Source organism: Musca domestica, unplaced genomic scaffold (genome assembly GCF_030504385.1).
Source record: "Musca domestica strain aabys unplaced genomic scaffold, Musca_domestica.polishedcontigs.V.1.1 37, whole genome shotgun sequence".
Lineage (NCBI taxonomy): Eukaryota > Metazoa > Arthropoda > Insecta > Diptera > Muscidae > Musca > Musca domestica.
In genome coordinates this window covers 8,473,174-8,499,958 of record NW_026712321.1, presented here as the reverse complement: position 1 = coordinate 8,499,958, position 26,785 = coordinate 8,473,174, and positions in this window count along the sequence as shown.

The following is a 26,785-nucleotide window of genomic DNA, read 5'->3' as shown; positions in this document are numbered from 1 at the left end:
TGAAAGGGCCAAATCCATTCAAAATCCACGTTTTAGAACCTTGAGATAGACTTTAAAAAATCTTAAAAATATTTTGATATCAGGCTTTTAGAGAAGTTTTAAAAGTTCTTAAAAAAATCCACGATGTCAGGCTTATAGAAAGGCTTTAAAAATTCTTAAAATAAATTCACGATATAAGGCCTCGAGGGAGGATTAAAAAATTCCCTAAAACTCTAAAGGACTTGAATGAAGATTGAAAAATTCTTCCAAAAATCCATGATATAAAGATATCAAAAATATTTAGGCCTCTTTTTTATGCCCTCCACCATTCTAGAGGGTATAAAAGCTTTGTCATTCCCTTTGAAACTCCTCGAAATATTCACGATAGACCCTACAAAGTTTTATCTTTTTTTAATTTTATTGAATAAAAGCAAATAATGTCGGATATACCATCAAATTTTAGAATAAGTTTAGATTTGTTCGAATTGGTCACCTTTGGCACGAATTATGGCCTGCAAACGGGCAATGAAACCGTCACACGCTGCCCAAAATGTTGCGGTATTTCGGTCCATTCCCGGCGAAGCTCTTGCTTGAGTTGATCGACACTTTGGTATTTTTTAGTGTCAACCTTGCTTTCCCAAATACTCCAGACACAATAGTCCAACGGATTGGTATCCGGAGATTTTGGTGACCATTGTGCGCTGGAAATGAAGCGAAGAACCTCATTTTGTAACCATTCTTGAGTGGCGCGTGCTGAGTGAGATGGTGCTGATTCCTGTTGGAATGTCCAAGGTCTGCGGCCAAAATGTTTGCGTGCCCAAAGCTTTAATACACCCTCCAGAATATTTTCGCAATAACATTCGGCATTTATTTTGATGCCACGGTCGATTAATATGAGAGGAGAGCGACCATCGGCTATTGGTTGGTGGTGGCCCACATCATCACCATGGCCGGCGCTTGAGATCTGGTGGCCGACCGAAGGTGCACATTTTAAGCTGACCTCTTTGGCAAGTAAACCACGGTCATTTTGTTTGTTTACAAACTGCTGGACAACAAATGTTTTCTCATCGGAGAAAACCAAATTCGGCAGTTCACCACTATCGGTCAAGCGAAGCAACTCTTTAGCTCTTTTGAGTCTTCCTTCTTTCCGTTGAGGTGTAAGTTCTTGCACTTTATGGAATTTCAATGGCTTTACCCCGAGCTCATTTTTCAATATTTCCCGAATGGAATATTGCGATATGTTTAGTTAACGAGCCATTTTTCGGCCATTGCGACTCGGGTTTCGTTGCAAGTCGCTTCTTTACTTTTCGAACCATTTCTGCTGATGTTTCTGTTTTTTCCGTCCACTTCCTTGACATCGGGCTACGGTAACGAGCGCTGGTACGAGACACAAAAGACTTATTTACATTTAAATGCTGGAGAATGCTCAAACGATAGCCGCTTTCGTTTTCCAGCCAAATATAAATAAATCACACTATCACGCTTGAATTCCATCACGAATAACTTTTTTTCTGTAAAATTCTCACCAAAATACTTTTGTACGCTTGTAAACAATATAATGAGCTGTCTCTGGAATAATTTTAACAGCGGTCGGACGAGTGGCTAAGAAATGACAGCAGTCTGAAGATGGTTACAGTTTTTTTTTAATCTCACCCTGTATTTTGGGCTTTAAGACAGGCTACTCAAATCCTTTGAAAATCCACATATTAAAACCTTGATATCAGGCTTTAAGAGGGGGCTTTAAAAAGTCTTAAAAAATCTACAATATCAGGCTTTAAGAAAAAGAAGAGAAATAAAAATTCTTAAAATAAAGGTACCTCCCGATATTCCGTATTCTGATGATTTTAGCGACATTATTCACCCGAATTGTTTCACATTTCGCATTCGAAGTTTGTAATGGGTAGTACAGTCTTTGACTTACTCGAATCTGATTTTTTGTTTCTGTCTTTGGTTTTTTTTTTTTTTTTTTTTTTGAGAATTTAAAAATTATTTATAAATTTTAGAGAGACTTTAAAGTTTTTACGATTTAAAAATTTCGGTGACACTTTTGAATTTCTTAAAAAAAATCCGAGGGAGGGCACTTGAGATGACTTTAAAAACACACTTTTTAACTCCACAAATTACAGCCTTAATCTAACCAAAAAATCTCATCCCAATAAAATTTACCTATAGAAAATATTATCCAGATATTATTTTTCAATTGAGAAAATATTATCCGAATAAGGTTTTCCAACATAGAAAATATTACCCAAATAATATTTTCACCTATAGAAATTATTATCCAATCAATGGTTTTCTTTGCCGAAAATAATGTCACACTTTTATCCACGGCGATACGCCCGAAAAATCACGTTTTTTACTAATTTGGCCATCATATAACGGTTTTATAACCCGCAATGAAATAGTACCTTGCTATCAACTCGAGGTAAGATTTGACGGAATTAAATCAGAGAAAACAGATTTACAATCCCAAATGACGTCAATTAATGTCGAAAACAAAATTATGGCCCTCGGTCCCGAAAAGTGTGTGTTTTTTATCAGATGTTATTAAAACCCTACCATAAACATTTATTTGACCCAATTGATGGATAAAACGAAGTGGCTACGTCATTTATCTGGAAAAGGTCTTGTTTCGGTGTTAAGTTCTCAAGAACTCAACGAGGTGTTATAAAAAGCAGGTGTTTTTGCTTAGTTTTTCTCTTGTGGTTTTCGTCAACGGACGTAATTCTGGGTAAATATTTGAAGAATTAGATATATGGCGGCCCAAATAAAAAATCTGAGTAAAGGGTTTTGAATTTTCCATAGGATTACAGAAAAGGTGTTACTGGTTGTTAAGTGAAATAATTGAAGTCATGGTGACACTGCCGATTATTATTATTTTTTGTTTTTAATAAAAATTTTATTTCGATTCCCATCTCTTGGCTATCCATCCCCTCAAAATCTGCCGTTACATTTCTGCCCTGAGGTGAATGAACATTTTACACGTCGCATATATATTTTTGTACTGCAGACAGACAGGACGTACTTCGATCGTATTTCACCGGCCTGAGACTTCTTTATGGTGCGATTACAAATTTAACTGCAGCGCATGGCCCAGCAGCAAAATTTGAAATTCTGACCGGCTCACTTCGTCACTGTTTAAATGTTTAATAAATTAAATTCCAAGTGGAATTATTCATCAAATGACATAATCATTAAATAAATACCAGGGAGAAATCTCAGATGAAGTACATGGCAAATAGATATTATTTTGACAATATTTATGAAGATCAGATAAAGGTTCCAAGAAATAAATGCAGGGAGTTAAATTGTATTCCGAAGGCAATTTTAATATTTGAATAATTTTTCATTTAAAAAAAAAAGTTATCTGGATAATATGTCCCGCCATCTTTTTGTGAAATTCGAACACCAACAAATATTTGTATTTCTAGTACAGAGCCATCTGTTTGTGAAATGGGATCACAATTTGTACATCATTAAAAATATCTATCACTAATAAATAAATATCAAAAAATCTTTTCATATAAGTTCCGAATCGAGTTCATTAAATAAAGGGTTATTGAATTTAAAGTCAAAATAGATATGCTATAAGTGCTGGAAAGTCTACCAAAAAACCAAATGTTATTTGTGTATTAATTGCTGCGCCATCTGTTTGTGAAATAGCTACAATATAATTTTTAGAACAAATGTAAATTACTTGACAAATATTATTTTCACAATATTTATAGAGATTTGAAAGGAATTCCGAGAAATAGCTGGAGTAAAACAATAATACTTCAGCGATAATCTTAATATTTACATATTTTTTTCTTTAAGAAACACAATCCATTAGCCATCTTTCGATGAAATTTAAACACATATATAGAGCCATCTGTCTGTGAAATGGAAACGAAAATTGTTCGCAGTTGAATTTGTCTATCACTAATAAATTTCCAAAGGCCTTGCTCAATTATCGAATAACTTATAGATCGATCCATTATATACACGATCTATTTCGGATTCATTGAATAAAGATTTATAGAATTTAAAATCAAAATATATATGCCATGAGTGCAGCGCCATCTGTTTGCGAAAGTTTAACAAGAGAGCCATATGTTGACTATTTATGTCTGAGTTTTAGCGCCATCTGCTTGTGAAATTGATATAACAATTGGTTTGTGAAATTGGTATAACAAACATAAATTACTTGACTAATTATTTTTTTGACATTTTTTATAGAGATCATATATAAATGACAATTTTTATTTTATATTTTGACTTCAGAAAACTTCGGGATAAAAAGATCCACTAGCCATCCTTCGGTAGAATTTTAGCAATTGAGGAACTAAATATTATTTATGTTTCGTATATAAATATTATTTCCATTGAACAGACAGATTGCAGAGCAATAATATCTAAATTGGATATATAAAACAACAGTCCTTAATTAATTGTTGAAGAACTCAACATCGGCCTTCTATAAATATAAGACCGAATTCCTTGTAAATCATTTTTGCATTCAAAATCAAAATACCAATCACACTATTTGTTATAAGCGCAACGCCATCTAATTGCGAAATCTGAACAAAAATACTATTAAAGTTGAACTGCAGTGCCATCTGTTTGTTGAAACAATTTTCTAGTCTCTCTCGAAACAATTTCCTACAAATTTTCTCAAAAAAATAAAATGGTTTGCTTCAGAGCCATCTGTTTGTGAAATTATAAAACAATATATCTTGCTAACCCTTATAAAATATTTTAAAAAATCCACTCTTTTTTGTTACATCCAGAAAAATATTTTTAAAAAGCCAAAATCATTTGCCTTGATAGGCGTGGACACAAGTATCTTTGAATTTAAAGTCGAAGGACCAAACAGCACAGTGTGGCGCCATCTACATTTGCATTTGTAGAAACAAAACCCCAGAATTTGGTTGGATTTTATTATAGAATTCCAATTGCATAGCCTTGGTAGACCTAGAAAAACTATTTTTAGGAAATCCACGTTCCTTGACCTAGACCTAGAAAAATATTTTTGAAAAATTCACGTTTCTCGGGAAACATAATAAAAATGTTTAAAAAAAATATGTTTTTTGCAAGACTTAGAAGAATTAATAAAAAATCCACATCTCTTGATAGACCTAAATAGAATATTTTTAAAAAATCCACATTTCTTGGTAGACATAGAAATAATATTTTTTAAAATCCACGTTTTTTGGTAGACCAAGAAGAAATATTTAAAAAAAATTCACGTTTCTTGGTAAACCTCAAAAAATATTTTCAAAAAATCCACGTTTCTTGATGGAACTAGAAAAATATTTTTAAAAATCCATGTTTCTTAGGAGGCCTAAAAATATATTTTTTAAGAACTCCACATTTTCTTATAGACTTCTTAAAAATATTTGTAAGAAATACTCGTTCTTTGGTAAACCTCAAAAACTATTTTTATAAAATCCACATTCCTTGGTAGACTTCTTAAAAATATTTTCAAAAATTCACGTTTTATGGTATACCTAAAAAAAATATTTTTAAAAAATCCACGCTTCTAGATGGAGCTAGAAAAATATTTTTAAAAAATCCATGTTTCTTAAAAAAATATATTATTTTAGAAATCCACATTCCCTGGTAGACTTCTTAAAAATATTTGTAAGAAATACTCGTTCTTTGGTAGACGTAGAAAAATATTTTTTTAAAAATCCACGTTTCTTGGTAGTCATATTAAAAATGTTTTTAAAAAATCCACGTTTCTTGGTAGTCATATTAAAAATGTTTTTAAAAAATCCACGTTTCTTGGTAGCCATATTAAAAATCCACGTTTCTTGGTAATCATATTAAAAATGTTTTTAAAAAATCCACGTTTCTTGGTAGACATATAAAAAATATTTTTCAAAATCCACGTTTTTTGGTAAACCTAGAAAAAAAATAAAAAAAAAATCCATGTTTCTTAGGAGATCTACAAAAAATATTTTTAAGAAATCCTTGTTCCTTGATAGGCCTAGAAAAATATTTTTAAGAAATCCTTGTTCCTTGCCAGGCCTAAAATATTTTAGAAATCCATGTTAAATATTTTTAGAAATCCATGTTCCAATATTTTTAAAAAATCACGTTTCTTGCTAGACCATGAAAAAATATTTTTAGAAAATTTAAGGAATGTAAAATTCTTAATGTATGTCTACCACGTTTCGTGGTAGACCTAGAAAAAATATTTTTGAAATATCCATGTTTCTTAGGAGACCTAGAAAAAAACATTTTTAAAAACTCCACTTCTTTGAAAGACTTCATAAAAAAATAATTTTAAAAAATCCACGTTTTTGAGAGACCTAGAAAAAAATATTTTTAAAAAATCCGCCTTTCTTGGCAGACCTAGAAAAAATACTTTTAAAAAATCCACGTTTTTGAGAGACCTAGAAAAAATGTTTTTAAAAAATGCACGTTTCTTGGCAGACCTAGAAAAAATATTTAAAAAAAACAACATTCCTGGCAGACCAAGAAAAAAATGTTTTTAAAAAATCCACATTCCTTGGTAGACCTAAAAGAAATATTTTTGAAAAATCCATCATTCTTAGAAAGCCAAAAAGAAATACTTTTAAAAAATCTACATTCATTGTTAGACCTTGAAAAAATATTTTTAAAAAATCCATGTCTCTTAGGAGGGCCACAAAGAATATACATAAAAATCCACGTTTCTTGATAGACCTAAAAAATATTTTAGACCTAGAAAAAATATTTTTGAAAAATCCATGTTTCTTTGGAGGGCTAGAAAATATTTTTAAAAAACCCCGCTGTCTTTGGTAGACTTCTTAAGAATATTGTTAAAAAATCCACATTTCCTGGTAAACATAGAACATTTTTTTAACAAATTAAAGTTCTTTGCGAAAACTAGACAAACATTCTTTGACAGACTTAGAAAAAAAATTTTTAAAACATCCACGTTTCTTGATAGACCCAGAAAAAAATTAAAAACTCCAAGCAAAATTAATTAATTTTTTAATATTGATTAAAAAAAATATTGACCAGAAGTGAATTGTTTAAAGTAATAGTCAAAATACGGCGCTACAGTCAAAATACTGTAGATCCATCTATGTTTGATTTTCGAAACAGAAAAGTGGATATAGCTCATGTTTTATTACAGCACCATCTATTTGTGAAACTAAAAAACAGAATGTTATCCACATAACAATTACAGAGCCATCTGTTTGTGAAATTAAAATTAAAAAATTAAGTCATGTCCAAAAAAATATTTTTTTTAAAAAATCCAAGTTCCTCGATAGACCTACAAAATATATTTTTAAAAAATCTACTTCCCTGGGTACACTCTGAAAAAATATTTTAAAAAATTCACATTTATCGAATAACTCAAAAAATAATATTTTTAAAAACGTCCACGACTTTGAAAAATCCATAACCATTGTAAAATAAATGTTATTTTTGTAGCACCATCTGTTTCTGGAATTTAATAGTAAGAACTATATAATGTTTATGTTTTAACCCCAGAGCTCCTAAATTGTGGATAATGTAAGAACATAGACACTGAGAACATTAAAAGTCGAAATAATATTAAGATTTGAATTGTGCGCGCCATCTCTATGGGGAATTGTGGCTATAGAAGTACCAAATGTTTTTGCGATTTAATTGTAATGCCATCTATTTGGGAAATTGAATTAATAAATTGAAATTGTACACGTCCTCCGATAATCTATGATAATAGCAACTGGATTTTTTTTAATTTATGGTAATCATTAAATTAATTAATGAAAAGAAATCCCCAGATCCCAGACAAATCAGTTGACCAAGATTTTATTTCAAAAATTCTCTCTAATCTCATATTTTAATATAAATTCTAAATTCTGCCAAGCGTGTCCTCAGATAAGTATGTGACTAAGCATTATTTTTTTAATTTAAAAGAAACACCCGCATATCTTCAAAAAAAGATTCAACATCTTTGGTCTAGTTCAACAGCGCCCTCTCTTTATCAATGATTCCATATTATCAAAAAAGCGTCATAGCCAACTTAACGCCAGCCAGATGGCCATCCCTTTTAAGCGTGCACAATTATGGACGTCACAACTAGAGCAATTTTCAAACAGAAAAAATGCCTTCAGCTACCCCATACCATACCTACCTCTCCGAGATAGCTGGTGCAACTACTTGAGACCATGGCTAAGCACAAATCCGCATTATCTTTGATCACTAGAGTATACTCCAAATCGAATTGGCCAATTCCATGAGGTCATGACGAAACGGATACAAATTCTGATAACTGCAAATAAATATTAATTAAAAAAATATATGTATGTCTGCCTTATTGCGCAATTAATTATCAAGTTCAAGTGTTTGGGAATCCAAAGTGATCCCAACTGCTTGATTAGAGCCCAGTATAGAGGTTGTTCAAATAGACGTTAGCTCGATAATTGAATTTAAATTGGAAACGAAGACGATTTCAAGTGAATTTCGATAACAAGGATGACTGGCTTTTCTGAAAGATAAGCAGAAACGTAGTGGATTTCTGAAGTGTGTTCTAAACTAAATTCCATTACAACGAAAATTCCATTCCATAAATATTTGATTTTGTTTTCTTTTTTTGATTTTTATTTTGTTTATCTGTAATTTTCCACGCCAGACGACCTCAGCGTTGTAACGTTATCAATGTGTATAAATTGCAATTTACTATCCAAATCTAAGACATTTAATTGTCATCGTACGGTTGATTTATAAAATTTATTGTGTGGCAATATGTCTGCTATTGTCAGGGATTGATGTAATGTAAATACAAAATAAAAATAGCAAATCATTCTCCGATCACGGTCATATGAATGAAGAGTCGAAGGACCTAATAGTAACGGCAAACGCCATCTACGTTTCAATTTATTGCAACAGAAACACCAAATGCTTTGTTGCAGCCCCATCTGTACGAGGAATTTAAATCACGGAAAATGTAAATGGTTTGCAGCAGAGCCATCTGTTTGTGAAATAACAAAACCCAATCTCTTGGTAAACCAAATAAAATATTTAAAAAATTAACTCTTTGGCTATACAGTATTTTTAAAATTTCCAAAATAATATTCCTTAATAGGCGTGAGTAACATGTTTCTTTGAATTTAAAGTCGAAGGGCCAAATAACCCTGTGTAGCGCCATCTATATTTGCATTCTTAGCAACTGAAAACCAAAAGTTGGTTATGTTTTATTGCAGTATTTTAATTGCAGAGCCATCTGTTAGCAAAATTGAAATTTCAGACAGTTTTTGGCAGATGTAGAAAAAATATTTAAAAAATCAAGATTCTTGGTACACCTAGAAAACATATTTTTAAAAAATTCACGTCTTGTGAGAGTCCTGGAAAAAATGTTTTTAAAAAATCCCCGTTTCTTTGAGAGACCTAGAAAAAATATTTTTAAAAAATCCACATTCTCTGAGAGACCTAGAAAAAATATTTTTAAAAAATCCACATCTTTAAGAGACCTAGAAAAAATATTTTTAAAAAATCCACATTCTTTGAGAGACCTAGAAATATATTTTTTAAAAAATATATTTTTCTTTTAGAGACCTAGAAAAAATATTTTTAAAAATTCCACGCTCTTTGACGAAACAAGAAAAAACATTTTTCAAAAAATCCACGTTCTTTACGAGACCTAAAAAATATTTATAAAAAAAATCCACGTTTTTTGGTAGACCTATAAAAAAATATTTAAAGAAATACACGTTTCATTGTACGCATAAAAAAAATATTTTATAAAATTCACGTTCTTTGGGAGACCTAGAAAAATGTTTTTAAAAAATCAATGTTTCTTCGTAAGGCCCTAAAAATATTTTTAAAAATCCATGTTTCTTAGTAAAGCCCTAAAAATATTTTTAAAAAATACACGTTTCTTGGTAAGGCACAACAAAATATTTTTAAAAATCCACGTTTATTGGTTAGGCACAACAAAATATTTTTAAAAAATCCACGTTTCTTGGTAAGACCCTAAAAATATTTTTAAAAAGCCCACGTATTTTGGTAGACCTGGAAAAAATATTTTAAAAAAATCCAAGTTTCTTGGTAAGGCCCTAAAAATATTTTAAAAAAATTCAAGTTTCTTGGTAAGGCCCTAAAAATATTTTTAAAAAGCCCACGTATTTTGGTAGACCTGGAAAAAATATTTTTAAAAATCCACGTTTCTTTGTAGGCCTATAAAAAATATTTTTAAAAAATCCACGCTTCTTTGTAGGCCTAGAAAAAATATTAAAAAATTCCACGTTTCTTTGTAGGCCTATAAAAAAATATTTAATAAAAATCACGTTTCTTTGTAAGCCTAGAAAAAATAATTTTAAAAAATCCACGCTTCTTGGTAGAACTAGAAAAAAATATTTCTAAAAAATCTAAATTTTTTGGTAGTCCTGGAAAAAATATTTTAAAAATATACGCGTTTCTTTGTGGGCCTAGAAAAAAATATTTTAAAAAATCCAGGTTTTTTGGTAGACCTTGAAAAAATATTTTTAAAAAATCCAACTTTATTGATAGACCTTCAAAAATATTTTTAAAAATCCACGTATACCTAGAAAAAATTTATTTAAAAATCCACGTGTCTTGGTAAGGCCCAACAATACATTTTTAAAAAAATCCAAGTTTTTAGACGTTTATTGGTAGACCTAGAAAAAATATTTTTAAAAAAATCCACGTTCTTCGAGAGACAAGAAAAATATTTTTGAAAAATCCACGTTTTTTGGTAGACCTATAAAAAATATTTTTAAAAAATCCACGTTTGTTGGTAGACCTAAAAAAAATATTTTTTTAAAAAATCCACGCTTCTTGGTAGACCTAGGAAAAATATTTTTGAATAATCCACGTTTTTTTGGTAGACCTGAAAAAAATATTTTTAAAATATCCACGTTTTTTGGTAAACCTGGAAACAATGTTTTTAAAAAATCCACGTTTCTTGGTAGACCTGAAAAATATTTTTAAAAAATCCACGTTTCTTTGTAGGTCTAGAAAAAATATTTAAGAAAAATCCACGTTTCCTTGTAGGCCTAAAAAAAATTATAAAAAAATTACGTTTCTTTGCAGGCCTAGAAAAAATAATTAAAAAAAATCCACGTTTCTTTGTAAGCCTAGAAAAAATAATTTTAAAAAATCCAAGTTTTTTGATAGACATGGAAAAAATATTTTTTAAAAATCCATGTTTTTTGGTAGACCTGGAAAAAATATTTTTAAAAAATCCACGTTCTTTACGAGACCTAAAAATTATTTATAAAAAAAATCCGCGTTCTTTACGAGACCTGGAAAAAATATTTTTAAAAAACCACGTTTATTGGTAGAACTAGAAAATTTTTTTTTTAAATCCACGGTTATTGGTAGACTTAGAAAAAATATTTTTAAAAAATCCTTATTTCTTTGTAGGCCTATAAAAAATATTTAAAAAAATCTAAGTTTATTGGTAGACCAAAAAAAAAATATTTTTATTTTCCAGAACTAGAAAAAATATATTTTAAAAATCTACGTTTGTTGGTAGACCTAGAATAAATATTTTTTTAAAAATCTACGTTTGTTGGTAGACCTAGAAAAAATATTTTTAAAAAATCCACGTTTGTTGGTAGACCTAGAAAAAATATTTTTGAAAAATCCACGTTTGTTGGTAGACCTAGAAAAAATATTTTTGAAAAATCCACGTTTGTTGGTAGACCTAGAAAAAATATTTTTTTAAAAATTTACGTTTATTGGTAGTCCTAGAAAAAATATTTTTAAAAAATCCACGTTTATTGGTAAACCTAAAAAAAATAAGTTTTAAAAATCCACGTTTATTGGAAGCCCTAGAAAAAATATTTTTAAAAAATTCACGCTTTTTTATGGGGCTAGAGAAAATATTAATAAAAAATTCACGTTCCTTGAAACCCCAAGAATAATATTTTCATAATATTTATATTTTTTAAATATTTAAATTTCACTAAAAAACATCATGGATTCTTTAGAGTCGAAGGACCAAATTGTATCGGTATTTTCGACTGTTTCGCCATCTGTGTGTCAATTTGATACAACAGAGAAACAAATGTCGTTTATATTTTGCAGCGCCATCTGTTTGTGAAATTCAGTACACAAAATTACAAAATGGTATTTATATTACAGTTCAGAGCCATCTGTTTGCGAAAATGAGCGAATTAAAATTATTTCTGAACTAACTTAAAGGAAATTATAAAATCGTCAATAGAAAACTTTATCCATTCCAAATATTAGATTAGAACCTGCTTTACCCACTTTACTATAAAAACGTGCTCAATTTTACCTTATTCTCTGTCTGTCATCAACCTGAAATATGCAAAGTCAGACAGTTGTTATAATTTTCTTGATTAATTTAAACAGAAAAAAAATCTAACATAAATCCGTTGATCTGACTGACAGACGACGGACGACAAACAGATCAACCAAAACGCATGAGACAACTCACTCTCATAGCAAGCGATCACTTTGTTTACACATGCGAGTAGTGGAAGCGTGATTAATACCCGCGGCTAACGCGGTTGAGATGTACTCAAATAAGTCAGTCAGCCAGTTAGACATCCATCTTCATTTCAGCTGCTACCGCTGCTGCTGTTGAAGCGAAAAAATGCACTACAGATTGTTAATAAATTTTATGCTAATTTGTTTAATAATTAAGACTCATTAATGTGTGTAGGTATGTGTTTGCGAAGATCGGTTTCAGGCGTGATGATTTAATTTAATTTAAAACAATGAAAAACAGCATTTTTGTTGAGGCAGGTGGGCGATAATGTTTTATGTAAGCGTTTGAAGATGAAATACATTTTTATGATTGGGGTACACCCCAGTTGGAAAAATGTGGCAAGATATACCATAGCTTTGAAAACAAAAATAAAAAAAATTCTTCAATGTCAAAAAATTCAAAAAATCGTTGAGCTATCCTCCTGGATATTTAAAAAAATTCCGGATATTTAACTCAAACAATAATTATTTTAAAAAAAATTCACCCGAAAGTAAGTCAACACCAGGGTTTTTTGAATCGCAAGTCGTAGGACCAAAAGTATTATTGTTTTAGTTGTGGCGCCATCTCTGTGTGAGATTAAAAAATCCACGCTTTTTGATGGACCTAGAAAAATATTTAAAAAAAATCCACGCTTTTTGATGGACTTCGAAAAATATTTAAAAAAAATCCCGTTTCTTTGTAGGCCTAGAAAAAATATTTTTAAAAAATCCCCGTTTCTTTGTAGGCCCAGAAAAAAAATATTTAAAAAAATCCACGTTTCTTTGTAGGCCTAAAAAATATTTTTAAAAAATCCACGGTTCTTGGTAGGCGAAGAAAAAATATTTTTAATAACTCCACGTTTTTTGATTGGTCCCAAAAAATATTTTTAAAAAAAATCATAGCTTCGATAGTCTTTGAAGAAAAATAAAAAATATTTTCAATGTCAAAAAGTCAAACAATAATTATTTTTAAAAAAATTCACCCGAAAGTAAGTCAACGCCAGGGTTCTTTGAATCGTAAGTCGAAGGACCAAAAGTATTATTGTTTTGGTTGTGGCGCCATCTCTGTGTGAATTTGGCTCAACAGAACCACACCAAATGTCATTCATGCTTTGAGTGCAGCACCATCTGTTTGTGAAATCAAAAGAACGGAAGCACAAAGTGTTATTTACACACCATCTGGGTGTGTAAAATTGAGAAGAGAAACCGCTTCGTTCGGTTGGGAGACTTTAGCTTTGGATGTAGTTTTGATTCTTTTTAGAGATTTGAGGCAAAAAAGTAGTTGGCGAACATAATCGGAAAATTTTCCCAGAACATCTGAATCATTGCAACATCAGTAAATTGTGTGAAACTGTTAAGTCGTGCTCGAACCCCGGGGAAAAGGATGACGGACATCAATATCATCAAAGCTGCACGCTATATACCTGCTGGTCAATTATCTAAAATAAGACCAAATTTCCCAGCAGAGGTAGCGAGATTAGCAAATTAGCTATATGACCTCGCCATACTAACCCCAATGATCCCAGAGGCAGGGAACTGACTATGAGGGTAAACTTGTTAATTGGCATTCAGTAAAAGTTCCTAGAACACCTGAAGCATTGCAATATCAGTATATGATCGAATAAGTTGTGGGCAACGGCTAATGCGCTCTCGAACCCTGGAAAAAGGATGATCGGACTTATGTATTATCAAAGCTGCAAACGCTCGCTATATACCTGCGGGTCGAATACCTGAAATAAGAACAAATTTCTCAGAAGATGCAGCGGGTTTAGCAAATGAACTAGGTGAGGTTCGGATCGAGTACATTTTGGGGAACTGTTAAATCGCACTTGAACTCTGGAAAAATTAATGACCGCACATCTGCGAATTATTTTATCAGGCAGTTCATAGAGCACCCCGAGAGTGACAGGGCTAAGAGAAGAGTTTCACACCAAGTACGATCTCTCCCAGACGAGGAGTAGAAAATGAGCAGCATCCGGAACCATCATTGATGATAACTACGGTCCAGTTCAACAATTGCTCAGGTGATCGAAACAGCTTTTTCAATGCGAGGACTATGAAAAGATCCGGCACGAAATCGGCGGCTACAATTTTCGCCACAATCACAACATGGACAGAAAATATGAGGCTATCACTGAATGTGCAGGTCGATCTACCATCAACATGAGGAGACGAAGTTTTTTTAATAACTCAATCCGTTGACCTCTTATAAGGCTATAGGCCAGTCAGCAGAAACAGCTTTTTCAATGCGAGGACTATGAAAAGATCTGGCACGAAATCGACGTCCACAATTTTCGCCATCACAACATGGACAGAAAATATGAGGCTATCACTGAATGTGCAGGTCAATCTACCATGTACATGAGGAGACGAAGTTTTTTAAAAAACTCAATCCATTGACCTCTTATAAGTCTGTGGTAAACTATACGGCAGTGGAAAAATATTCAGTCCTTCCAGAAAGCCGACCTTAGAACCTCAAAAGGTTTACTCCTCATGACATGTGTTGACCATCTACATGAGGTGGGGAAGGTCTTACCGATGGGACAGCATGATACAATTCGGTCAATATAACACCTCCTTGGGTGTTATAGCCACAGTCATCCCAATCACCATCTGGTGGATTGACAACCTCCGCCCAGGCACGTAAGGAAAGAAGTTTTCATCTAGAAGAGCGAGAGAAAGAGGGAGACGTACGGAGGCATTAGAGAGAGCCAACAGGCCTACCAAGCAGGACGGAATGGTATTTAATCACTGACGCGGTCACAGAAATCATGGAGGAATATAGAGTAAATACCATACTCGAAAATCATCCCACCCTCAACGCAGGTGATGAGCGAGAGCCTCCCCCGTTATGTCCGAGTGGTGCAGCCGCCTCAATTCGTGTTTGCTCCTAAAAAATCATTTTCCTGCTGGGTATCTCTTGGATGTTTGTAACCTATTTTCTATTTCATTCGTCTTTCTAAAGATCGCCTTTTTTGCATCTCTAAATGATATTCTTAATTTACATAATTTATAAGTCAATGTTATAAATAGCTGTTATACAAAAACTGTTATACTCGCCATTATTGAGAGTAATCGTACCAATTCGTACCCAATTTTTGTGTTCTTTTTTTTTCTTCGATTAAATCAACCACTTGAGGCCATGTGTTTCAAATATAATTGTATTTTTTCTTTTTTTACTCTCTTTGAACTTTTGCAGATATTTTAGATAGGGATAAGCCTAGAGGTTCTTCAACACTATCTTTATTGGAATCACGTGAAATTTATGAAGCGTTTTTTCCAGCCACAGATATGCCATTGAACAGTTTGTTTGCTTTATTCGCTCCTTGCTCTGTTGATATATTTATTGTTGTGGTTTGAAAATGGTCATTGAGTGGTTTGGCTTGGGCGGGCGTTCGGTTGGCTGAATATTTCGATAGGATCGCCTGAGTATTATATACTGCCCGAGTCATAAAGATTTCGCAGAAAATCAATGATTTTCAAGTTTATTCCAGTTATTTTTAGATTCATACAACAATGTTGATTTGAATACAGCCGACAAACAATATTCCAATTTCCAGAATTCGTTCAAAAGTGGCGAATCTATTTTTGGCTGTGTGCTGGCTGACATACAGAAGAACTTTATTTCCATATCGGGTTCTGAAGTAATTTTAGAGATGCACAAAGAAGGAAAAATGCATTTCTTGAAAAAAGGGCTTATTAGTCATCTTGACTTTTCCAATATCAACATTTCTCATTTCCTTTAGAAAAAAAATATTTAAAAAATAAATCCACGTTTTTTGGAAGAATTTTAAAAAGTATTTAAAAAATCCACGTTTTTGGAAGAATTTTAAAAAATGTTTTTAAAAATATTTTTCTTAAAGATTTAGAAAAAATATTTTAAAAAAAAAATCCACGTTTTTGAAAGAATTTTAAAAAATATTTTTAAAATATTTTTTTTTGAAGATTTAGAAAATATAAAAACAAATCCACGTATTTTGGAAGGCTTAGAAAAAAACACTTTAAAAAAATCCACGTATTTTGAAGGTTTAGAAAAAATATTTAAAAAAATCCAAGTATTCTGGAAGGCTTAAAAAATATTTTTAAAAAATTCACGTTTTGGGAAGGCTTAGAAAAAATATTTTTAAAAAAATACACGTTTTATGGAAGGCTTAGAAAAAAACTTTTTAAATAGCCACGTTTTCTTGAAGACTTGGAAAAATATATTTGTAAGAATCCATATTTTCTTAAAGAATTAGAAAAAATATTTAAAAAAAATTACTTTTTCTTAAAGACTTAGAATAAGTATTTTTAAAAAATCCACGGTTTTTTTGGAAGATTTTTAAAAAATATTTTAAAAAAATCATGGTTTTTTTTGGAAGACTTTCAAAAAAAATATTTTTAATAAATCCTCATTTTCTTGAAGACTTTAAAAAATATTTTTTAAGTCCATATTTTCTTGAAGACTTTAAAAAAATATTTTTTAAAGTCCACATTTCCTTGAAGACTTTAAAAAAATATTTTTTAAAGTCCACATTTCCTTGAAGACTTTAAAAAAATATTTTTAAAAATATCCACGCATTCTTGATTTATTTAAAAATATCCACGTTTTCTTTAAGACCCACAAAAAATATTTTTTTAAAAAATTCACGTTTTCTTTAAGACCTACAAAAAATATTTTTTTTAAAATCCACTTTTTCTTTGAGACCTACAAAAAATATTTTTTACAAAATCCACGTTTTCTTTAAGACCTACAAAAAATATTTTTTAAAAAATCCATGTTTTCTTTAAGACCTACAAAAAATATTTTTTAAAAAATCCACGTTATCTTTAAGACCTACAAAAAATATTTTTTAAAAAACCCACGTTATCTTTAAGACCTACAAAAAATATTTTTTAAAAAACCCACGTTATCTTTAAGACCTACAAAAAATATTTTTTAAAAAATCCACGTTTCGTTTAAGACCTACAAAAAATATTTTTAAAAAAATCCACGTTTTCTTTAAGACCAAAAAAAAATATTTTTTTAAAAAATCCACGTTTTCTTTAAGACCTACAAAAAATATTTTTTAAAAAATCCACGAGGAATATATTTTTGGCTGTGAGCTGGTTGACATACAGAAGAAGTTTACTTCCATATCTGCAACTGAAGTAAATTTAGAGATGCACAAAGGAGGAAAAATGCATTTCTTGGAAAAAATTCTTAGTCATCTTGGTTTTTCAAGTGTTTACGTTCCTTGGTCTCTCTGGAAAAAAATATTTTTTTCCACGTTTTCTTTAAGACCTACAAAAAATATTGTTTAAAACATCCACGTTTTCTTTAAGACCTACAAAAAATATTTTTTCCACGTTTTCTTTAAGACCTACAAAAAATATTGTTTAAAACATCCACGTTTTCTTTAAGACCTACAAAAAATATTTTTTCCACGTTTTATTTAAGACCTACAAAAAATATTGTTTAAAACATCCACGTTTTCTTTAAGACCTACAAAAAATATTGTTTAAAACATCCACGTTTTCTTTAAGACCTACAAAAAATATTTTTTAAAAAATCCACGTTTTCTTTAAGACCTACAAAAAATATTTTTTTAAAAAATCCACGTTTTCTTTAAGACCTACAAAAAATATTTTTTTAAAAATCCACGTTTTCTTTAAGACCTACAAAAAATATTTTTTAAAAAATCCACGTTTTCTTTAAGACCTACAAAAAATATTTTTTAAAAAATCCACGTTTTCTTTAAGACCTACAAAAAATATTTTTTAAAAAATCCACGTTTTCTTTAAGACCTACAAAAAATATTTTTTAAAAAATCCACGTTTTCTTTAAGACCTACAAAAAATATTTTTTTAAAAATCCACATTTTCCTTAAGACCTACAAAAAATATATTTTTAAAAAATCCACGTTTTATTTAAGACCTACAAAAAATGTTTTTTAAAAAATCCACGTTTTCTTTAAGACCTACAAAAAATATTTTTTACAAAAATCCACGTTTTCTTTAAGACGTACAAAATTATTTTTTTTAAAAAATCCACGTTTTCTTTAAGATCTACAAAAATTATTTTTTTAAAAAATCCACGTTTTCTTTAAGACTTTTAAAAACTTTTAAAAAAAAAACGTTTTTGAGAAGATTTTTTATAATTTTTTTTTTAAATCCACGTTTTCTTGAAGACTTAGAAAAATATTTAAAAAACACGTTTTCGGGAAGACTTAAAAAAAACTTTTTTAAAAAATCCACGTTTTCTTTAAGACTTTTAAAAACTTTTTTAAAAAACACGTTTTTGGGAAGACTTTTAAAAACTTTAAAAAGAAAACGTTTTTGAGAAGATTTTTAATTACCTTATTTTAAAAATCCACGTTTACTTGAAGACTTAGAAAAATATTAAAAAAAACACGTTTTCTTGAAGATTTAGAAAAAGTATTTTTAAAAAACAAGTTTTTGAAAGACTTATAAAAATTATTTCTAAAAATCCACGTTTCCTGGACTCGTCAAAAATTATTTTTAATAATCCACGTTTCCTGGACTCGTCAAAAATTATTTTTAATAATCCACGTTTCCTGGTCTCTTCGAAAAATATTTTTAAAATAATCCACATTTTCTTGAAACTTAGAAAAAGTATTTTTAAAAAACACCTTTTTGGAAGACTTAGAAAAATTATTTCTAAAAATCCACATTTCCTAGTCTCTTCAAAAATTATTTTTAATAATCCACGTTTCCTGGTCTCTTCAAAAAATATTTTTTAAAAAAAATCCATGTTTCCTGGTCTTTTCAAAAAAAAAATATTGTTAAAAAATCCAAGTTTCCGGGTCTCTTCAAAAAATATTTTTAAAAAAATCCAAGTTTCTTGGCCCCTTCAAAAAAAAAAAATTAAAAAAATCCACGTTTTTTTGTCTCTTTAAAAAATATTTTTAAAAAATCCACTTTACTTGGCTTCTTTAAAAAATATTTTTAAGATAATCCGGGTTTCTTGATAGACTTAGAAAAAATATTTTTAAAAAATCCTCGTTACTTGGAAGACCTAGAAAAAATATTTATAAAAATCCCCGCTTTTTTTTGGAGACTTTTGAAAAATATTAAAAAATAGCCACTTTTCTAAGTCTCTCTAAAAAAATCTAGGTTCCTTGGTACAAGCAAATTTTTTGTTAATTCAGGTTCCTTCGTCCTCTCAGTAAAAATATTTTTAAATAATCTTCTTTCCTTGATAGATTAAAAAAATATTTTTAAAAAAATCCACGTTTTCTTAAAGGCTTAGAAAAAATATTTTTAAAAAAGTCCACGTTTTCTTGAAGGCTTACAAAAAATATTTTTAAAAAATCTACGTTTCTAAGTCACTCTAAAAAATCCTTGGTTCCTTGGTACAATCAGAATAAGTTTTTTTTAAAGTACTGGTTCCTTGGTACAATCAGATTTTTTTAAAACAATCCAGTTTCCTAGGTTCATTAAAAAAAATATTTAAAAAATTCTCATTCATGGGAAGACTTAGACAAATATTTTTGAAGAATACAAATCTCTTGATGCACCTGGACTTTAAAAAAATCCTTGGTTCTTCATCTGTCAATCCTGGAATCTTAGAAAAATCCAGAAATTATGCCCTCAGCCATATAGCTACAGAGGGTATAAATCATTTCATTAAAACATTCCTCATCGAAATGAAGATTTTAGACCCTAGGTCTCTTTGGACCAAATCCGTCCATTCGTCTGTCTGCCTGGCTGGTGGCCACGATAACTCTCGAAGAAAGTATCCGATTTGGTCCAAACTTGGTACATTGTAACATTATTACCAAACTTAGATTGAGGTCGGAGACTAGCAATTTCGGTCCACTCTTTCTGGTACCTCCCTCACAAAAGGTTAAATTTTTCACAGAAAATAATTTCCTCCATCTATCCTGCACCCCATCAGTGACTCTCATTCCAAATTCTAGCTCATTCCGTGTTCCTAATACAAAGTATTCATTTTTAGTACATTTTAGTTCTTTTCGTACCATTTTGGTAAGAATTTCCAATAAGCCTAGCCTTACTACATCAAGACTGACCCTCGTTCAAAATTCTAAAACGGACTTTTAACTTGTTTTTATTATATTTTATTTTTTTTTTTTATTTTTGTCATTTTCGTAATTTTCCCCAAGTCATCATTCCCTTTCTTTATTACGCCATCCAACGCCCATTGTCAATGTCATTCAGATTAACAACAAAAACTACAACCTCTAGTAAAATAATCTAAATACAATGAAATAAATGTAAGTATTTTACAACCGACATTTATGGGCCACAAACTATATTTGTATAGTTTGTGGCCTAGGGTGAGTCAACCAACCGACTCGCGACCCTTTTGGGCCCTCACATCCCCAATACTGTGGCGCATTACGACTGCAATTTGATACTATTAAATAAACCAGTATTTATTCAACATTGCAAAATAATCACTCAACTCAAATTGGCCAGATAAGTTCGAAATAATGAATGAACAAAAAATGAAACAAAAATTGCAATTACGTTAGCCAAAGAACCTACTCGAATCGAATATCGGGGATTATAAATTCACAGGGCTTTAGGTGCTCAAGTGATTGGAAAATGATTAGAGGGTTTTGATATTTTGCCGAAAACAAATATTTTTGCAGTAGTTTTCCAAACCCTCTGGAGAATTGCCAGAACATCAAGATCTACTGTGAAGAATTTAGAATAAATACATCAAGGGTCTCTATGGCTTCTACTAATTGTGGCAGATAAATTCACAGAGCTTTAGGTACTCAAGTGATTGGCTGATGATTGGAAATTTTTGATTTTTTCCGAAAACAAAATTTTTGCAGTAGTTTTCCAAACCCTCTGGAGATTGCCAGAAGATTAAGATATACTGTGAAGAATTTTGAATAAATACATCAAGGGTCTCTGTGGCTTCTTCTTATTGTGGCAGATTGTGGTAAATATAGGCCCATGTAACGGTTCCCCTATATATTCGATATTCTGACGATTTTAGCCACATTTTTCAGGGGAAGCGTTTAAAGTTCGATATGTAGAGATTGTAAAAGGTTAATAATTTTTCCGAAAGAAAATGCTACCGAAGGGGGTTATTCAATATTGTCCATTTCATATCTGACCTAAATCTGATAAAAAAATATATATATATTAAAACGTGCCAGATTTGATCTGTTCCGACAACTTCCTCCACTTTATATGAAAAAGTACCTAAAAAGCTTAAAGCCATTGCTAGGCATATTTTGTAATATTTCATAAAGGAATTACAGAGCCGCACTAAAATCCTGCCGTCGTTTTCCATTATAACTTGACAGGCATCATGGCTAGGCATTTTAATGCCAAATTATAAGGACGGCGGATTTAAATGTAGTTCTGGCACAAAACATGCTATGCGAAGACTTCAAGCTGTTCATGTACTCTCACCTTAAAGCTAAAATCTTGAAATTTTGCAGGAGGACCAGTCTTGGTGCATAGGCGCGTTATACGTATTTAAGGGTACGAAAAGTACTAAAATGTACTAATAATTGATTTTTTGTAATGGACAAACGGAATGGGCTAAAATTCTGAAGTATGCAATGAGAGTAAATAATGGACTGCAGGTTGGATGTACCAAAGGATTTTTAGAAATTCGAACATTAAGGTTACGAAAAGTTCTAAAATGGTACTAAATTTCCATAATGGTACCATTTGGTATTATTTTTTGAACGGAAAGAACTGAAAACTTGCAATTTGGTATGAGAATCAAGATTGGATAGTAAATTATGATATGTGAAGGTGGTTTTGAAAATGTGTACTAAGTGTGCAGACTGTACTAAATGGTACTAAATTTGGAACAATTTTGATCTAATTTTTCGGAAGCTGGAATTTTGAAATTTTGTTTTAGGCTGCCTGTTGGTGGTAGGTTTGTGATAAAAAGATGTTTTTGGAAATGTGTACTACAAGTGCACGAAATGTACTAAATAGTACTACAATTTGGTACAATTTGGTATTTGGTGAATAGAAAGTGCTTGAAACATGGAATTTGGCATTTGGCATGGAATTGGCTGTTCATGTGTAGCCTGGCAATATGGAGGTGATCTCGGAAATGTGTGCTATTATTGTACGAAATGTAACAAATGGTACCAAATTGGGTATTGGGTGAAGGGACAGTGCTGGCATCCCGAAATTTGATATTGAGGACTCTGTTGGTATTTGGAATTGATTGATATATGGAGATGGTTTTGGAAATGTGTACTATAATTGTACGAAAAGTACTAAGTGGTACTAAATTGGGTATTGGGTGAAGGGAATGAGATACAATTCTGAAATTTAATATTGAGATATATGTTGGTATCTGGGATTGATAAATGGATATGGTTTTGGAAATGTGTACTAAATGTGCGAAATTTTCCTAATGGTACTTAATTTGGAACCGTTTGGTTTAGAGTGAACGAATGAAGTTGGAATTTTAAAATTTTGTATTTGGTTCTGAAAATGGGTACTACAAGTGCAAGAAATGTGTAGCCTGGACATATGGAGGTGGTTTCGGAAATGTGTAATATTATTGTACGATAAGTACTAAATGGTACTATATTTGGCATTGGATGAAGGAATAGTGCTGGAATCCTCAAATTTGATATACATGTACAACTGTTGGTGTCTGTTATAAAGATATGGCAGTGATTACGGAAATTGTACGAAAAGTACTAAGTGGTACTAAATTGGGTATTTTTTGAAGGGAAAGAGATAAAATTCTGAAATTTGATATTGAGGTATTTGGAATTGATATATGGAGATAGTTTTGGAAACATGTGCTATAATTGTACAAAAAGTACTAAGTGGTACCAAATTGGGTATTTGGTAAAGGAAAGACATAAAATTCTGAAATTTGAAACTTAGATTGCTGATGGTATTTGTGTTTGAGATTTGGAGGTGAGGTCGAAAATGTGTCCCATATTTGTACGAAAAGTACTAAATGGTACAAAATTTGTTATTGGGTGAAGGGATAGAGCTGGAATCCCAAAATTTGATATTTATATCTCTGTTGGTATCTGGGATTAATAAATGAAGATGGTTTTGAAAATATGTGCCATAATTGTACAAAAAGTACTAAGTGGTACTAAATTGGGTATTGGGTGAAGGGATAGAGATAAAATTCTAATATTTGATATTTAGATTATTGATGTTATCTGTGTTTGGAAATGGGTCCTATATTTATTCGAAAAGTACCAATACGGTACTAAATTGGGTATTGGGTGATGGGATAGAGCTGGAATCCCGAAATTTGCTATTGAGGTCTCTGATGGTATCTGGAATTGAGACCACCTCAATAGGTTTTGAAAAAATGTACTACAGTGGTACTTAGTTGGGTTTTGGGTGAAGGAATAGAGCTGAAATCCCGAAATTTTATATTGAAAACTCTGTTGGTATTAAGAAATAATATATGGGGATGGTTTCGGAACTTTGTACTATAAAGTACTGAATGGTACTATATTTGGTATTGGGTGTAGCGGTAGAGATAAAATTCTGAAATTTAATATTTAGAATACTGATGATATCTGGGGGTTGAGATTTGGAGGTGAAGTTGAAAATGCGTTCTATATTTGTACGAAAAGTACTAAATGGTACTAAATTTAGTATTGGGTGAAGGGATAGAACTTGAATTCCCAAATTTTTTTGCGTGAGGCGTCAAAAGGATGTACCAATATTGCCCATCTCCGAACTCAAACTATGTTTGATAATAAAGTTATCATGCGCTCCAGCCAACCAGCAGATAGACGGACGAACGGACGACGGACATTTCTAGATCGACCCCAAATATCCTTCAACGGATATGACGCCAAGAGGGGGAAAGTAAAATTGAAATCAATAATTTAAAATTCGTTTTTTTTCGAATATTAGCGATGTTGGGTGTGGACGAAGAGAATAGCCAACCTATAACCCTACCTTCTGCTCAACCACATTATCCAACGAGTGGGCTGTAATTTCGCATTTTGGGCTCCAAGTTAGAGTTGGAAGGCATCTCGTAAAAATTTTTGAACTTATTTCTCCTGCACATTTTGAGAAGTGAGACCATTCATATAGTCGACAAATTTTTGATAATTTAATTTATCTAAATCCAATATTTTTATAAATTTATTACAGCCTTTGTCACATCTACCACTTTTGCTAAGGCTGGAGGGCCTAACAAGTTCGATTTGGTCCCACTGAACACACACACATTTATTTACGTGTTTAATAATACCACTTGAACTTTTCAGGCAGCCAGTCAGGCAACCAAAACCTTGAACGCATTCACAATTAATCGGTCGGTGAGCAGCTAATTGCCGATTTTTTTACTTTTTTTTCTATAATTTCTTTTGTGTAGTACACAAGTGCCTCACACACTCCCCCTCCCTCCCCCTCCATCTGCCAGCGAACACGTGAAAATCTACTCATCCAAATCGCTCAACAAAAATCGTAGCACATTGAAATAATAATCGGAGATGTAATCGGATCGTAAAAATGCCAAAGATATCAAAAGAGATTAGCGGGAGGTGATAATGTGACAAGTGGAGGTAAGTACGAGTACGTGTGTACAAATATACGGATGTGAGTGTGGTGTGTGCGGGGTCCATAAAAATTACTGTTTTACACGCCACCATCAAATGGCGAATTCCACCAGCGTTTTTTCTTTTCACCGGTGTGTATGGTGTGGCATGCAATTTGTTTTGTTCTCCAATTACAACAAATTATTGCCCTCTCCATAAATTGTGTAATGGGAGGGAAGGTGGATGAATGGATGATATAAAGGAAAGGCAACGTAATATGGAGAATTGTCATCTAATCGGCATGGATGAGATTCTTTCGAAAATTAGACAATTAAGGAAAGATAAGAAGTGTTCGGTTTGAGAATTGTCTGAAACTGGAGTAAAATTCTTGGGATTGAAAATTACACAATTTGAAATAATAAAGAGGTTTCCTCTGTTCCAGAATTGCAAGAATGTAAAAAAATTTACTATTACAGGGTCAGATGTAAAAACTGCAAACAACTTCAGACTGCTATCATTTCTAAGCTACTCGCCCGACAGCTGTTAAAATAATTCCAGTGACAGCTCATTATATTGTTTACAAGCGTACAAAAGCATTTTGGTGAGAATTTTCCAGAAAAAAAGTTATTCGTAATGGAATTCAAGCAGAGATTTCTGTGATTTCTTTATATTTGGCTGGAGATGTACAACTGGCTATCGTTAGAGCACTTCAGCATTTAAATGTGAATAAATCTTTTGTGGCTCGTTACTGTGATATGGGTAGCGTATCCCGACGTCAAGTAAGTGGACGGAGGAAGAAAACAGCAACATCAGCAGAAATGGTTCGAAACTTAAAGAAGCGACACAGCTGCTGGGACAACTAGGACTGTCAAACCAATTTTGGAACTGAAATTTTGAAATGAAAAATTATGCAAATTTGTAAAAACTCTTAAGGAAGGCATATCATAACAGCCTCCGATTGACGCCGTGTAAGAAAACTTACACAAATCTACTTATTTTTGATAAAAGATTTACCAAATTTTGACATTTCAATGGTCCCAAGGGTTGATGCTTCTACCTGTATTCTTCTATCATGGAAGCGACTTGATCGAAACCCGCATCACAGTGACCGAAATGACCGTGAACTGAACATAACGCAATATTCCATTCGGCAAATATTGAAAAATGAGCTCGGGGTAAAGTCATTGAAATTCCAAAAAAATGCAAGAACTTACACCGCGCAACAGAAAGAAAATAGAGTCAAAAGAGCTAAAGAGTTGCTTCGCTTGGCCGAAAGTGGTGAACTGCCGAATTTGGTTTTCTCCGATGAGAAAACATTCGTTGTCCAGCTGTTTGTAAACAAACAAAATGATCGTGTTTACTTGCCAGAGAGGTCAGCTGAAAATGTGCACCAGCCGATGGTCGCTCTCCGCTCGTATTAATCGAATCAGAATAAATGCCGAATATTATCGCGAAAATATTCTGGAGGATGTATTAAAGCCTTGGGCACGCAAACATTTTGGCCGCAGTCCTAGGACATTCTAGAATAAATGCCGAATACCATCGCGAAAATATTCTGGAGGATGTATTAAAGCCTGGGGCACGCAAACATTTTTGCCGCAGACCTTGGACATTCCAAGAGGACTCGGCAGTAACGCACTCAGCACGCGCCACCCAAGAATGGTTAAAAAAATCAGGTTTCTCGCTCAATTTCCAGCGCACAATAGCCACCAAAATCTTCGGATACCAATCCGTTGGACTTTTGTGTTTGGAGTATTTTGGAAAGCAAGGTTGGCACCAGAAAATACCAAGGTGTCGATAACCTCAAGCAAACGCTTCGCTGGGAATGGGCCAAAATACCGCAGAGCAACATTCGGATATCGTGTGACGGTTTCATTGGCCGTTAGGAGGCCATAATTCGTGCCAAAGGTGACCAATTTGAA